Genomic DNA, 18,071 nt, shown 5'->3' on the forward strand with positions numbered 1-18,071 from the left:
ACCAAATTACAATATTAGGGTCTTGGCTTAGGAATTAGAACCATATAGCTAGACTGAAGAATGCATCATACACCAGAGAGAAAATCTGAAATAGGTCGACTCAAACCAAACCTAATCCTAATTTGAACAGTTTGAATAGCATTGATCTTTGCTACCTGTTGGAGCAAAGATCAATGCTCTTCAAAAAAAAAAAAAAAAAATAGAATGAAATCCACAGTGACCAGTCTTCAATGAGAAACAACCAGACATATGAAAAGGTAAAATTTGATTTTTAATCAACCAAAAAAGTAAATAGAAACAATTATATGAATGACTGACACTTTGGACTTAACAGAATAGAACTTTAACTATCATGAATATAGAAAATAATATAAAGGAGAGTATAAATATGACAGGCATGGAAAATTTCAAAAGAAAAAATTTAGTTTTGAAATTACAAAATAAAATACATGAAATCATTGGACTGGCTTAGCACCAGTATTAGGCTTTGCCAAAGGTAGGATAAATAAATCTAAACACGAGTCAATAGCAATTTTTATAGTGAAAAACATAGAGAATAATAAAAATAGCAACAACAAGGTTCCAGTGACCTGTGGGGGATAAAAAGAAAGGGAGGAAGGAACAGAAAGTGTGTATCCATATGTACTATTTTAAAATTTACCCAACTTGACAAAAAAACTAAAACCTCACAGGTCCATGGTGCTTTATGTACTATGAACAGGATGAACACAAAAAAAACACATCTAGGCACTTTTTTTCAGGAACAATATTAGCCGAAAGAGCAATGGAATGACATTTTCAAGATGCTGAAAAAAATTAAAAACCTACAAACCTAGAATTTTATATCAGCAAAACCAAAAATTATCCCAAAATAATGATGGTATGGATATATTTTAATACAGATCGAGTACCCCTAACCTAAAAATCTGAAATCCAAAATGCTCTAACATCAGAGATTTTTGAATACTGACATTATGGTCAAAGGAAATGCTCACTGGGGCATTTCAGATTTCAAATTTTCAAATCAGGGATGCTGAACCAATAAGTATAATGCAAATATTCCAAAATCCAGAAAAGTGTAGAATATGAAACAATATGGCCCCAAGCATTTCATATAGGGAATATACTAACCCTGTATTTTGAAAAAACTAAGAAAATTTATCACCCTCAGGTTTCCTTGACATTCTACATGAGATTTTTAATGAGGGAAAGTTTATGTCAGTCAAAAATATGGTTCTATGGGAAAGAATACAGTGGCTCATGCCTGTAATCCCAGCACTTTGAGAGGCTGAGGCGAGTGGATCACATGAAGTCAGGACTTCGAGACCAGCCTGACCAACATGGTGAAACCTCAACTCTACTAAAAATACAAAATTAGCCAGGCATGGTGGCATGGGCCTGTAGTCACAGCTACTTGGGGGAGCTGAGGCAGTAGAATCACTTGAACCTGGGAGGGGCCGGTTGCAGTGTGCCAAGATTGCACCATTGCACTTCACCCTGGGGGACAGAGCAAGACTCCATTTCAAGAAAAAAAAAAAAAAGCTGGAAATATGAATAAATATAAAAGATTAGTTTCTTTTCTTTTCTGAAATTCTTTAAAAGTCCATTTAAAAAGGTAAATGTAGGTAATGCTACTATCAGGTTCTTATACGTGAAGCAATATAATGTGAAGTTAAGCTAAGCTTTGATAAATTTAAGTATATATTTTAATCCCTTGAGTAACTACTGCATAAATGAGACAATTTAGCTAAAAATACAAATACAAAAGATAAAATAAAATTCTAATAAATATTTGATTAAATCAAAAGAAGGCAAGAAGTAAGAGGTAGAGAGAAAGGGCAAAAGGGCAAGAAGAAAACAAAGCTCAAGTGGGTAGACTTAAACCTAATCACATAAACTATTATATTAAATACAAGAGGATTCAAAAGTACAATTAAAAGGCAAAGCTCATCAAGCTGCATTACAAAGCAAGACTCAACTATATGGTGTCTACAGGGCATGTACTTTAATTACATAAAGCCATGAAACATTAAATATATGAAAGTGGAATTATGAATATCAGATAAAGAAGACTTCAAAAAAGGAGTAGTCTCATAAAGAAGGAATATTTCATAATGGCAAAAGCATCATTTCAGCAAGATACATAAACAATTTAAAATGTGTTGTAGTTAATTCAAATTGCATGAATCTAAATGATTTAATAAACAATATAAAGTTGGAGATTTTAGCACTTATCTCTCAGTCATTAGCAAAACAGTTGACAAAACACTGAAAAAGATAGAATAATGGAAAAAGGTTGTTGTACAATTAGACTTATTTTGCATTTATAGAACTTCAAATAACCAAGAACAGCACAATACACATTGAGTGAATATGGAGCATTCATCAAGGTTGACCACATTCTGGACTATGAAACACACTTAAAAGTAAATTTTAAGCATTCAATCATCCAGAACATATTCTTTCATCACAATGGAATTAGATAGGAAAGCAGTAACAATCTAGTAAATGCTTACACATTTTTTTAAATTAAGCAACACACATATAACCTATCGTTGCAATCTACTCCATTAACTGGATAAAGGATAACGTTGCATGATCATCTCAATATAAGGAGAAAAATAATTTCACAAAGTTCAGTACCCATCATAATTTAAACTCAAAGTGTGACACCAACAACAAATTCTTAGAAAGTTAGGAACGGAAGGAAACTTCCTCTATCTAATGAAAGACATATAGGAAAAATCTACAACTAGCATCATACTAAGTGAAATATTGAATAGTCCCAGTTTAGGATCAGAAATAAGGCAAAGATATTTGTTCTTTTCACTCTTTTTACCATTGTACAGGAGATCTAAGCTAATACAATAAGGCAAAGCAATGGGGGGAATATTATATAAATATTGGAAAAGAAATGGTAAATTGGTCCTTGTTTATATTTTGTATATAGAAAATACTAAAGAATGTACCAAAGCAGTACTAGAAAAATGTAAGTGCTTAGAGTATGGATGCAGAATAAAAAGTCAATATAAATAAGTAAATACTATTTTGAATACTAGCAAAAACCATTTGGAAAATAAAATTTTTAAATATCATTTATAGACTCTCAGTTTCCAGTCCAATAGGTAAAGATCTTTGAAGTCATTTTTTTGTATCCTCACAAGAAGAATAAGAACATACTGAAAATCAATAATCTTTCTTAGATGCATCAGAGAATTGAGGTTACAGGGCAAACTGTTGGCCAAAACCTACAGAAACAGATAGGTGGATACATATAATCATAGCTTTCTAAGAACAAACCCTCAGAGATGAAGTCAATATCTGTAGAATCGCTTACAGCTCTAATTGACACGTTTCTGGTGGCTCAGTGTGAACTAGCTGCAGAGTTCGAAGTAAAACAATATATACAATTTTTATTTGACAATTAAAAACAAATTTAAAAAGAGACAAACTCAATACAATGTGTAAAATAAAAGACAAAATGAGTTAAAAATTTCCACAGCAAAAAGTTAAGGTGCTAAATGGTATTAATCATCAATGAAATGTAAATAAAAAAAACAGAGTGGGCTATTACATTGCATCTACTGGAGTGACTAAGATTTCAAAATTTGGTGATTTCAAATATTGGTGGGGATGTTGGCATCTATTAATAAGTCTCGTAAAATTGTAAAGTGACAAAACATATTTGGAATGCTTTTTTGCATATATACGTGTGTGGCATATGGCCTACCAGTTTCATCCTTGGGTATTTATTCCAAGTAAAATGAAAATATACATACAGATAAAGACTTCTGTAACAATATTCATAGAAGCTTTATTTATAATCACTGAAAGATCAAAACTAAGCGTTCATAAAGAGATGAGTGTCTTATTCTTATAATGGAATAATAGAAACAAAGCAAAAAATATGCTAAGTGAAAGAAGTCAGACACAAACACATGCTTTGTGAGTCCATTTTTAAGAAACTCAAGAACTTACAAAACCAATCTTGGGTGATAAAAGTCAAAACAGGGCTGGGAGTAGTGGCTCACTCCTATAATCCCAGTTTGGGAGGCTGAGGTGGGTGGATCATTTAAGGTCAGGAGTTCAAGACCAGCCTGGACAACATGGTGAAACTCCGTCTCTACTAAAAATACAAAAATTAGCCAGGCAGTAGTGGCACACACCTGTCATCCCAGCTACTTGGGAGGCTGAGGCAGAATTGATTGAGCCTGGGAGGTAGAGTTTGGGGTGATCTGAGATTGCACCACTGCACTCCAGTCTGGGTGACCCTGTCTCAAAAAAAAAAAAAAAAAAAAGTCAGAACAGTAATTGTCTCTGCTACAAGGGAATTGGTTTTAATGGGGCATGAAGAAACCACCTGAGATGATGGGAATTCTACATCTTAATTGTGGTGTTGTTTATTTGAGTATATTCATTTATGAAAGCTCATAGAACCCTGTATTTTACTGTAGGTAAATTATAACTATAAAAGTTATCGTGAAAAAGAATTAAAGAACAAACTCCTTAAACATTAATTACATTCATCTTATATTAATTCCTTAGTCCTCACTTCCTAATATCATACATTTGGAATTTTACTTTATCCATCCTGTTACTGGTTTCTATTGTTTGTGTCTAAATTCGTTGTATATTTAGACCCAGCAGAAATTAGATAGGCTTTTGTGCAATATAATTTAAATTTAGCTTTGCTATACATCCGTCCAAAGCTATGCTTACCCTGCATACTTTATTTATTTATTAATACTTTTCAGGACCACATAATACAATTGTGGACATAGTAAATGAAGAGCCAGAACTGATGCTATTACAGAAATTATGAACAATCAGGGAACAGATCACAGGAAATTGCAAATAACACAAAATTAACCATTACAATCATCATAAGGCCTGAGAAGTGTCCATTGACTGTAGCAACGTGAAGGTTGTTGGAGTTCCTGTGAGAACACTGTGAGTGGGTTATAACAAACCAAAGTCAGTTTAAGGGTGTGTGGAATATAAAGCGGACACAGCAAGTGTGGACGCGTTTTAAGCGTTTTTGCTGAGTGAGAAAACAATAGAAAAGCATTTGGAATGGGCTCTGAAATCAAGTAAAGTGAGGGGTTTTTAGTTTGTTTGTTTTTTGTTTTTTTTTTCAGTTAAGAGTTAAAACTCTTCAGTTATTGTGAGGAAAAAACTGTTGGTAAGGGAGAAATAAAAAATATGGAGGCTAAGATAACATTTATTTATTCATTGTTGTTTTCTGGGCTATATTTGTAGTATTTGTCAGATCTAAAATGCTTTTTGCTCTTTTTTTTCCTTTTTTTTAAATTTCCATAGGTTATTGGGGAACAGGTGGTGTTTGGTTACATGAGTAATTTTTTTAGTGATGATTTGTGAGATTTTGGTGCACCCATCACCCAAGCAGTACACACTGCACCCAATTTGTAGTCTTTTATCCCTCACACCCTTCCCACCCTTTTCCCCTCAATTCCCAAAGTCCATTGTGTCATTCCTATGCTTTTGCATCTTCATAGCTTAGCTCCCACTTATAAGTGAGAACATGTAATGTTTGGTATTCCATTCCTGAGTTACTTCACTTAGAATCATAGTGGAGACTAAGATAATTTTTTAAAAGAGCAAGATATCCAAGCGGGTAGAAAGTTATGGGATCATAACCACATCTAAAAGGACTATCTTCATAAAAAGAATAGATGCCTTAACTATTATCACTTAAAGGAAGAAGAACGTACGTTGTATTCATTTATTAGAGTGATAGTAAAAAGGTGTCCTTCTGATAAACATGTTTGGATAACTAGAGAGGTGTTGACTGAATAAAATAAATACTGAATAATCACTAGGGAATGGTAAGGTTACAGAATTTATGGTATCAATCTTTGTATTGGTATAATGTTGTATTAGCATGGCTCAGTATTCATCATATACAGATGATAAAGATAAATAGATTGGCCCAGGGTTGGGGTTTCACCCAACAGGAATTAAAACAGAAAACAGGATAAGTCATTTTAGTATAATGGCAAGGAGAAAAAAAGGCATAAGGTGGCTGAAAGTTAGAAGAATACAATTTTACTAATAAGATAAATAAAATCCCAAAAAGGAACAAAAATATTGCCTTTTATTTTCTGGTGACTAAATCCACAATTGTGAGTTTTTCCCCCAGAGTCTTTCTATGTTAGCAAATTGAAAATGAGCAGACGGTCCCTGGACCTGCCCATTCTTTTCCTAAAGCAGATGATCATTTCCCAAAGAACAAATGTTAAGTTAGAAATAATGGTAATGTTTAATCTTTTTAGATTTAGCAAGCATTTATGTGGCTGTTAGTCACAGTAGCATCTTAGATTATCATAGCAAGTCATGAATTTTGTGAATAATTTCCATCATATATGGTGATATCTAACTTTAGGAGAAATAAAGATTTTCTTAAATCCCCATAGGTTTGGCAGAATTGATTTATAGAAAACTTTCAGAACAAGAATCTAAATTTTCCAAAAGTGACATTGTGAAAGACATCTGTTTATCACAGGCACTAAACTATAAGCAGTCTCACTGGAAAAAGCTATATGAAGAGTGATAAATATAGTGCAGTGAGCAGGTTGCCAAAACCAATGAGTGGTAAAAGTCCTAGAAGCTAAGTGAAAGAAGAAAAAAAAAAAATTTTAATAGTTAAGTGCTTCTCTTCAATGCTGTTACCTTTATCTGGCACAATAAGAAGTGATTGCTCATCACTTCTTTTCTAATTTAATTTCCTTCTTTACTTCTCCAATCTCTGTTACACAATACACACCATGATGTACATGTAGCTCTGTCAAGCAACCAAACAGACTTTGAGCACGTGTCTTGCCTTTCAAATAATTCAAACCCCAGAAGTGATTTCTCTTCAAATATTATTTTCACTGTAAGAGCCAGAGGTATGTGTTTTTACCCAACGGGTAGACAATGGTTTATTTGCAAAGTGACATGAGAATCCAAACCAGGGAGAATTCTTGTTGAGTGCTGACATGCATTGCAATAGATGCTTCAGAAATTATTGTGAAGTATTCATCTAACTTGCAGCATGTAAAATTTAAAAACATAAAATATTGAATAAAAATATAAACCACTAAAATATCCATATTTAAATTACCCTAATTTTACTATAAAACCTTTAGGGAGACAGAGATGTCAAACTGTTTTAAAAGGTAACATTTATGAAAGGTAAATGCTTGTTATCTCTATATCATACAGACATAAGATAGAATTTTAAAGGATTTACAAGATTAGAGATGGAGAACTCAGGAAGCTCATAAACTGTAAAATGTTTTCATAATATTTTCTTTGCTTGTTAGCTAGTTTGCTATACTCTATCCCTGATCTTAAAGGATCATGACAGCTCACAGAAAAAAGACATACAACAAGTTGATAGTAAAATTTAAACACAAATAAGGAATCCAAATTATTTAAAATATAAACAAGGTAGAAGTATATGTAAGCTTTGCATTTTCTGAGTCTCCTAACAGCCGAATAAAAATGAAAACATGATCAGTAAATACATGTTTTCAAGAGGAGGAAACAAATATTTGTAAGAGAAATCCAAAAAGTTGCACATAGAATTAAATTGTAGGTGAAATTTCCCTTGTAGAGTTTCATAATGGGAGTAATATAGTAAACAAGGTCTATAATAATATTTCTACAACAAACAATATTTCTATAATAGCAACAGACTTAACTGCTTCATTTTAAACAACCTCCATTTCAAAGCCCAATGAATAATATTGAAATGCAACTTACTAAAGGCAGTTATACAAAGAGTCAATGAAATATAGTCAAACCATTTAGTAATGACCCAATTCTATTATTGGTTTTTAATGACTCAATGATAGAATTCACTGCATATATGTATATGTTTATGTGTGTGTTTGTGTGTTAATTTCATATATCCAATGAAGGGTTTACTTTGCAATTATATATTGTTTATCTATTTTGTAGGAAAAAGTATTATCAAAGAACCCATGCCTTAGGTATAATCTCTCCTTTCACAAACCCATAGTTTTGTTTATGCTGTCACCCTTAGAAATCTATTCTCCCTCAACAATGTAAGCTATTCTTCAGAAATCAGGTCAAATGCCACTTCCTTTTTGATATTCCCCAGGAATCAGTTTCTTGTTTCTCTGTGCCCACAAAGAATGTTTTTCCCCTTTTACAGAATTCTTTACACTGTGTTGAAATTATTCTCATTTTGGTCTATTTTATCGGAATATGAGCTTTTCAAAGCTATGCGATTTGCCTTATGCGTGGTAGTTTCCTTAATACTTAATACTAGGACTCAATACATATTCTCTGAATGAAGGAATTAAAGGAGAAACAAATTATTTCTTGATAAGGTAAGAAAGTGTTAATTATTCTGAAACCAAAGGCTCCAATATGTCTTGATAATTCTCTCAAATTATTTGGAGATATTTTTGGCTATGAACATTTTTTCTGGGATATAGATCCATAGCCTTGATCAATGTCAAAGGAACCCCTAATCCTGCCTCTGTAGAATAGGAAACATTGGGATAAAAGGGGAAACATTGGGATAAAAGGACAAACATTCAGAGAATGTTACAATTTTAGTCTTCCAAAATGCTCAAGTTACTTATTGGATTTTATAACTTTTTGAATAGAAAATAAATATTCAACACACATCTGATTATTATTTGCATTAATTATGGGAGAAAGTAAATTTTTCTAGTGTTTCCTGGAGTCTGCTGACCATGTAGGCCATATCACAGCTAAATATATTCCACCTGACCTTTATTTGTTTGTTGCTGAGAAAATTACGGTTGACTAAGCAGAGATCCAAATGACGAGAATGTTGGACTAATTATTCATTAATGAGAGATGCAAAAGAGAAGTGCTTCTAAGAATCAGTATACTATACTTAAATGACTTAGCACTTGGAGAGAAATCTATGAAAATAAGGACATAACTTAGACACTATATTAATTGGAACATATTTTTCTAGATTTTCACACTAGACCTACAACTGACAATTCTATTTCTAATGCCAATTCCCATTTGAAAAGTTCCTTTTTCTGAAATTATAGCATGCAATACATGAATGTAGATGAAAATCTATTAAGGTAATTTGAATTACAGAATTCAATGTGCTTATATAATAGATTGAAACAGCTTAAAACATATGGTTTGATTCTAAAACTATAACGCGAGTAAATTAATCATAGTCTAGCAACTTAATCTTATAAGTCATTATTCTAAAATATAGATATTTGAATTAGCATATTTATACATGCCAAACTAACCATATAGGTCATCATTATCTTGTAGAGGAGGTTAAATGTACCCTCTACCTTTTTAAGGTTTCTGGCAGGGACTAACATAAGACAGATTAAAAATAAAAAAAGCATACAATCTTTATTTGGTAATTTTTACATGTACATGAGCGCCTTCAAAAGAAGAATGAAGACCTAAAGAACTGGCTAAGCCTAAGGCTTATATGTTAGTTTGAATAAAGGTTGGCAACTATGGAAAATTAATTAAAATAAATGTGACTAAAAAGACAAAAGTTATTTTAATAAGCTCTGTTTATACAGATTTTCTCAGCCCCCAGTCTGCATCTCTGGTGATAAGAATGTTCTATTCTCCTGGTTTAGGGAGAGCATCTTTCACATAAGAGTTTTATTTCCTGCTTTCAAGAAGAAAAAGGGAGGTCAGAGTGTCCTTCCTGCATCTGCTATTTGTCAAGTGCCTTAAGTTCAAAATAATCAACATGTCAAATTTGCATATTTTGGGGTAGTATGTCCTGAACTCCTTCAGTCTACACAAGTGCTTATGAGCAACAGGGTAGCTTAACTCAGGAGAAGATAAAAGTTGAGATCCTTTATTTAGTTGTGCAATCTCCCTTGTGTAAAACAGAGACACGCATTTATATGCATTAGAGATTGCTGTCAAAATTCAACGGAACATAGTTTTCAGCACAAAAGAGGTTCTCTTTAATGTTATTCCCCCATCCTTTCTACATGTGATTCTGTTATTTTGTATGTATGAAGTGTGTTATAATGAATATGCTAACATCACATTTTAAAATCAGCGTTTCTTAGCCTTTTATGACTGTGACACTTCAAAATGTCAAAAATTTTGGCAGCAGGAAAAGGATTTGAAAGTAAAGATAACTGAGTAAAGTTTAGAACTTACATTTTCTCTGGATAATTTCAAATGTTCCCATGTTCCCCACTCCTATTGAGATCAGATGCCTATGTGTATCTAGAAATTGGCCCCGAAACTGATTTTAACCCCACCAATAAACACTATGTTTGCAAAGTAGATCTGAAAATTCCTCTTTGGAAGGGCTGCTCAGCTATTGAAAAAATAACCTTGGACAAGACAAAGTGGTAGCTCTTAAGCTGTTTCCCTTCAACATACAACTACACAAACTTGGGGTTTTGGATATGATTCCAGTTTATACACACTTTATGTTTCCTCAACGTAACAGTAAATGTGTGATTGGCTATTCTAATACTTCAGATTATAAGCAATATTTGTAGATCAACATATAAATGTGTGAAAAAACTAGCTAAATTTAAAAGAAATTCATGTTCGTATTAAGTTATGTGGGATAAGTGGGGAATTTCTTTGCATAGAATATAGAGTCTGACTTAAAACAATGATTCGGTTTTATGAGGTAATGATTCTTTTAAATGATTAATACTAGAGACTCAAAAATCTCTATTTTAAACCGCTGTCTTTCTCCCTAGATACTAATTTTTCACTGTCTTCAGGCTCAAAAACCACAAAACAGAATTCCTTATATTCTTCTGTACATCCTTCATTTTTTGTTCCTAGTGACAGAGAACAGCATTATAATATGTTTAAAATCTTCCCCCCACCATTGAAGGAACTCGCTTATCCTTTTTACCTAAAATCTCACTCAAAATTTTTTTCAGAGATGAAATCATTCTTGATGTAATTCTTTCTCTATTTCACTTCCACTTTCAAATTCAAAGCTTCACCATATTTCACTTGAAATTTTGCAATCATCTTCCCAAGTGGACTCCAGTGTTCATTCCTTCTTTCACCATTCATCTATCATTCCACTGTTTTTTAAATTAAATCAATATAATTATATAATTTTCATAACAATTTTGATAATTCCCAATAGGCCAAAGGATAAAGTTCAAGTTTTTTTAGTATAGAATCTGTAGACCATATCAATAAAGCTAAATCATCCTTCTAACCCTGTCCTACCATGTGACGCATTTTAGCTTACAATACTACTCACACTATTCAAAGATGCTATACATTTCCTGGCTCCAACTTTGATCATGCTATTCCTTCTCTTCTACTAGAAACACACAGGGTTGATAAAGTATAATCTCAGAGAGCGATGTCCCTTCGTTTCTACCAGAAACACACAGGATTGATAAACTGCATAATCCCCAGGGCATTATCCACATAGTTTATGTTATGAGACCTTCATGAAACAGATAGACTAGGATGGTGCCCTTGGAAGCAACAAAGCAACAAACATACATTGAAAACTCATGTTCCTAAGAACCAATTTATTGTTTATGCTTATTCATTTATTCAGTAAATAATAAATCAAAGCCTATGACGGGGCATGTCCTGTCCAAGGATTTTAGGATAACAGATATGAATATTTTTGAAGAAATAGGTACCATATGTGTATATTTCTCATGATCCTAGGCTAGACAAGGGCATGGGTAATATCTTGCTTGATCAGGTGCATTGCTTGGATCTAAGAATAAAGATTCAAGAGATATATTTCTGGATAAAGCTATAATCAGAACTATTTGACTATTCAGCCATATCACAAAATTAATTTATATATGCAACAATAACATAGAAATCAGGGAAGCCAGGTTATTGATGAAAGGAGGCAAAAGGAGACAGGAAGACTCACCAGAAACTATCTTCTGCTTAGAAGATAATCTCATCAGAGCCGGGCGCGGTGGCTCACGCCTGTAATCTCAGCACTTTGGGAGGCCGAGGCGGGCGGATCACGAGGTCAGCAGATTGAGACCATCCTAGCTAACACGGTGAAACCCGGTCTCTACTAAAAATAGAAAAAATTAGCCGGGCGTGGTGGCGGGCGCCTGTAGTCCCAGCTACTCGGGAGGCTGAGGCAGGAGAATGGCGTGAACCTGGGAGGCGGAGCTTAAAGTGAGCCGAGATCACGCCACTGCACTCCAGCCTGGGCGACAGAGCATGACTCCGTCTCAAAAAAAAAAAAAAAAAAAAAAAAAAAGATAATCTCATCCCTTGTATGCAGTAGTCCAATAATGATGAACAAATCAACCAAGTAATATTAATTCTACTGGTAAATCAGAATTAACCAAACTATTTTCTCCTATCAAAATAAACAAGTGAATTATATTTCACTCTCATTACTAGAAAATGTTAGTATTAACTAACTGTTGCTCTCAACTTTCACCTTCTTAAAAACAAAATGTCTCATTCAAAACATTATATTCCACATTGTGTACATACTGGACTATTTAGCAGCCTTCTTGTGACATTGTATTGTAATTATTTATAGCATATTAGTTCCACCTCTACTTTTTAACTTTTTTGTTATTTTTTAATTTAAATTTGTATTTCCCACACATTTAGCCCAGATTAATAATATGCGTGATAGGGAAAATCTGAAATAATTTACCACATTGATAATGGAAGAAAAGTAGATTTGAAAGTCACCTATGTGATATAATTTAAAACATTTGAAAATTGTAGGATGGTTTGAATTTATAAAAGGTGAAAATAGGAAAGAAGCACTTTAAATGGGAAGAATACATCCAAATACACACAAGGAAAGAGAGAGCATAATGGGAGAAAACCTTGGAAAACATGGTGCCACACGATGGGATTACCAGAATGCCATGTTATACAATTCAAATATTGGGATACAAACAATTTGCCTTATATTTGCAACCAATTTTAATTGCATGACTATATTTCTTCCTTATTAGTTTATTAATTATACCTTCAGTTTTTTTCTCATTTGCTGAAGGTGTTACAATATGTATCCTTGGCATATTAGGGTCCTACCTTGAATTAGTACTTTTACCACTTCCCATCTAACACAGGTATCTTACAACATTTTAGGCCCTTTACCCCTTCTACATTTTGTTTTGCAACCCTATGATTTTTATCTCATTTAAGTGCACAAAATGCCATGGAGCACATAATTTTTATAACCTACTGTAATATATCACTTTCCAAACACTGTATTTTTCTTAAACAGGATGTGAATTGCTGAAGAATTTTGCATAGAAGTATGAACTATTAATATACCTGTCTCCTACTATTAGATAATTACATTGCTATGTAAAAGAAACATTAAAATGACTATGATTTACTAAATATTACTTTCTAAGAATACATTGTTAAAAGTGCACTTTCTAAATGAAAGTATACTGTAAACTAGTTCAACCATTGTGGAAGTCAGTGTGGCGATTCCGCAGGGATCTAGAACTAGAAATACCATTTGACCCAGCCATCCCATTACTGGGTATATACCCAAATGACTATAAATCATGCTACTATAAAGACACATGCACACATATGTTTACTGCGGCATTATTCACAATAGCAAAGTCTTGGAACCAACCCAAATGTCCAACAATGATAGACTGGATTAAGAAAATGTGGCACATATACACCATGGAATACTATGCAGCCATAAAAAATGATGAGTTCATGTCCTTTGTAGGGACATGGATGAAACTGGAAACCATCATTCTCAGTAAACTATCGCAAGAACAAAAAACCAAACACCGCATATTCTCACTCATAGGTGGGAATTGAACAATGAGATCACATGGACACAGGAAGGGGAATATCACACTCTGGGGACTGTGGTGAGGAGGGGGGAGGGGGGAGGGATAGCATTGGGAGATATACCTAATGCTAGATGACGAGTTAGTGGGTGCAGCGCACCAGCATGGCACATGTATACATATGTAACTAACCTGCACAATGTGCACATGTACCCTAAAACTTAAAGTATAATAAAAAAATAATAATAATAAAAAAAGAACCTTTAAAATGCTTTTGAGACGTATTCCAAAATTGCTCTTTAGAAATGCTGTATGAGTTTATGTCACAGTTTTTGATAGGAGACTGAATATTATTTTTATGCTTACAATATTGCAAATTATAATTTAGTAATTAATTTTAAATTGAATTTCTTTTTTAAATAATAAATTGTACAAATTTTAATATATTTGTCATATATTTTTATTGGCCATTGGTGGATTACTTACCCATTTTATCTACTTTTATTTTTCTATGGAAGTACCCATTACTTTAGTTCAGTTAATATGCAGTTATGTAGATTTGTTGCAAGAATACTGCATAAGGGTATTAAAAATACTATCATAAGAACACTAAAAATAAAAGTTTTAATATTAAAAAGTTAAAGCAAAAACAGTATCTGGTGTGTCATATGCCCTTCTAGTGGAACTTAGTTTTATTAAAATATCTGCAAGTTTTACTCATGTTCATTGGGATCACAGATTTAACTCAGAATAAATACCAGGCATGAAAAAAATGTAATTTGTTGTGATAAAAAATCAGTAACTTTTCTATCATGATTAAAGCTGAGAACAAACCTATAGTACAAGCAGCCTTTTGCATCCCAACACTCTGTTCAAATGATATCAGGCTCACATGTTCAGGAGTATGGCTTTTAAGTCTTCATAGCATTAGGCTTAGGCACTGTATTTTCCTCATGCTTTTAAGATGATGTTACTGATCCACTTTGCTTTCATCTCCGAGTCTACAGCATATACCATATAATTGGGTATATTAAACTTTGGTCAGAAACCAGTAGTTATCCATGGTTGACTATTGGGCTCATAGAATCCTCTGGGTTCTGGCTGTGCCTTCTATTTTCTTCCAGGGTTCTTTACAGTTCTTCCTACCTGGTACCTCGCTGGTGGCTCCGCCTTCCATCACTTTTCCAAGATATTCCAGCCATACTCTCAGAAAATTCTTGTTTCCCTCTCTGTTCCTCTAAGTTCAAGATAGGCTTTTGGAAATGCCACCTTCAGCCAGACCCAGCTGTGCATACCCCATCCTCTTTTGGTTAGCGTAGAAAGGAACACATTCTAGATTCCTAAATGTGGGGTAGAAACAATAGAATATCTCTGTTCTAGATATTACCTTAACTTATCAAAAGGACAAGACTTGTCTTTGCTCTCCTATTTTTTTCTTAGAAATGTAAAATAATGGGTTTCTAGCTGATGCCATGGACACTGATTCCTCCTCCTCCTTTTTATTCTATTAACCTTCTTCAAACTTCTGAATAAAACCATAGATCTGGCCCTTATTAATCTACATAGGATAGAATGAGAAATACCTAAAACTCCATAGTTCTTTCTACATTTTTTCTTATATTATACACGTCATGATGTGATGTCTACCCTAACCACCAAGAAATGAATAATATAAATAAGGCAAAGATAAAGTGCTACAAAATTCAAAAGAGAAAAATCACATCAATAATTCAATATTTTATACCTATTATGTATGTACGTTTTATAGTTAAATCATCTCATTATTCTCAGATACAATAATTAATGCTCCTTTTCAATCCTTAATTATTAATTCTTAAGAAAGCACTATAAAGTTGCCCCCAAATCCATTATGGGTCTTGGAAGTTCTAAGTTGATGCCATCAAATGTATATCACAGAAGTGCATACATTAATCAAACTTAGCTAAGTATTACTTTAAACTTGAAATAACTTATGCAGGCTAATATTTATTGTTATACATATCATGTGGATAATATTAACAATACTTAACTATGTTTGTTCAACAATGCATGCAGTTCTTATCAATACACACCCTATAGCAGCCATTGTAAGCTTCAAATAGAAGGTTGCCTCTGGTCAACTAGAGAAAAGTTAACATGCTTTTGCTTTAGAAATCTCCATACAAGATCTCATGACTGAATCTTGCCATTGGAAGTGAGCTGCCAGGGATTACCTAGTTTTAAGATAGAGGACTAAGTGGATGAGAAGTGAGGATTTTTCTTAATCGTCCAATGGCAGGGAACTCAATCTCCAAATCTCCAGAGTTGTCACTTCACATAACCTTGAATCATTAGGGCCTCTGGATAGAAGTAGTTGCTATGTGTGCCCCCACTGACTGAATCAGCCATCCTTCTCTCTTAGTCTTGGCAATTTCATTTTCCCCATAGTTGAATACTTTTCTACCTCCCCTTGAATAAATACCAGGCTCCCTTACCTACTAAGTTACAGCCTATATTTAATTCCCTCAAAAAAAGAAAATTTTAAATACCTATTTTTAAGTTGTTTAGACATATTCTGCATTCTATCCATTTGCTTTCTGCTAAGAACTGTCTTCCAATAACCGTAGGGATAATAGCTTATTCTCAGAACTGTGAAATTTTGGCAGCTCCATGGTGATGGTAGGGTTCAGGGAGGTAGAATAAGGATTTAATTCTGATTTTAACTACCCCCCAATCATTTTGTTGTTTTATTCTTTCAAATCATGTGACAATATAAAAGAAATTTAAAAAGAGTTTAGTTTTGGCAGTGCAGAAAATGATTCCATGATTGATATCAGCAAAGACAGAACCCAGTCTTGAGTAAACTTAGAAAGGCATTCACTGGAAATAATCTAACATCTTATTTGTTTCATGAGACACATTGCTGGTTCTGTCTTGAAGCTGTGAGCACACTGTGACTCACATAATGTCAGTGAGCTACAAAACAATGAACTTCAAAATCCAAGGGGAATTTTGTCAACTTTAGCTTTGCCATGAAATATGACCCTTCTCTGTGTAAAAGTGAAAAGGGGAAGGAAAGTGAAAGAGGATAACTAGTTTTTAACTGGCTTCAATGTCGTGAACATGTTACATGTAACATCTTGTTGAATCCATACAAGTAGAATATTTGTATTCCATTTGAAAGATAAAAAATTTTCAACAGATTAATAAGTTATCATAAATCCTGTAAGCACTATAAAATAAAACTGAAATTTGAATTCCAGCCTGAATTATTACTGTGCTCACGGGTTTATAAATGTATGTATGGCTTTGTAACCATCACAATGGTAGTTAATTACAAAGAATCTTAATGGCACTAAGGTGACTCAAAATAGTAATTCTCTACCTTACTGAATAAACTGATATTACAGTTTTACTACTGTTAGGAATCGTTGAAGGAGTTTGAGGAGATATAAAATGAATAGCACATGGACATTGTCTTGTATCAGTTAAAATCTAATAAATAAAACAAAAACATGACATTATATAATATATAGGCTTATTTCTAAACTATCAGAAAGATATAGTGTAACAATTGTGATAGCAAAGATGAAAGCAAAACGCTCTAGGAAAAATATAGAAAATGATAGATTCTAGAGAGGAAAAAAAGGGCATGTTTTAATAGGCAAATACATGCCTAAAAGATGGTTAAGATGTCAACATTTAGCAATGAAAAGAAGAATATTTTAAACAGTGGAAAGTATGTGACTAATGAATAGAATAGAAAAGGCAATAACATGAAAAGTAAGTAGTCCATTATAGGTATACACAATTATTTTCTAGAAAAGTCTACAGGATTAAAAATAGAAAAATAAATAGTATTCAAATTAAAGGGAGCCTTGAACCTTCTAATTTGGTGAATTTTATTTGTCATTATACATCTGTCAAAAGGTTTTAAGCAAATATTTGACATATTTTTAAAAATAGACTTTGAAAATGTTTCTGTAACAGTTTACTTAGCATATACTTGAAGAGAGTTGGGATATAAAAGCAATAAGGCCAGATTTTAAGAAAGCTATTGCAATAATCAAAGAGTGAAAATGACATATTGGATTAAGGGTATGCCAGTAGAAATGGAAAGGAGAGGACACACATGAAAGACATTAAGGTGAGAAAATTAGCTATTTTCACTAATATTTCCCTTTAGTACATTCTTTACTTTAATAATCAGCTGGAAGATACTTTCAATATGGCTTCTCAGTGATCCCCATCCATTTAAGATTTTAATCAGGCAGTTACTGTCTGGTAATAAAATGACATTCTATGTTATAATGATGG

The 18,071-nt window shown here is 33.1% G+C and overlaps 1 long non-coding RNA gene across 3 annotated transcripts in view; it reads right to left on the minus strand.

The window, feature by feature from the left end:
- Nucleotides 1–2,220: 2,220 nt before the first annotated feature.
- Nucleotides 2,221–18,071, minus strand: part of LOC107976743 (uncharacterized) — a 72,338-nt gene continuing 56,487 nt past the window's right edge. For all 3 annotated transcript variants that reach the window (XR_008537159.2, XR_001720935.4, XR_008537158.1), the window contains exon 5: nucleotides 2,221–4,271. This is a non-coding gene — a long non-coding RNA (uncharacterized LOC107976743). The remainder of the gene's footprint in view (nucleotides 4,272–18,071) is intronic.

Source organism: Pan troglodytes, chromosome 11, assembly GCF_028858775.2.
Source record: "Pan troglodytes isolate AG18354 chromosome 11, NHGRI_mPanTro3-v2.0_pri, whole genome shotgun sequence".
Lineage (NCBI taxonomy): Eukaryota > Metazoa > Chordata > Mammalia > Primates > Hominidae > Pan > Pan troglodytes.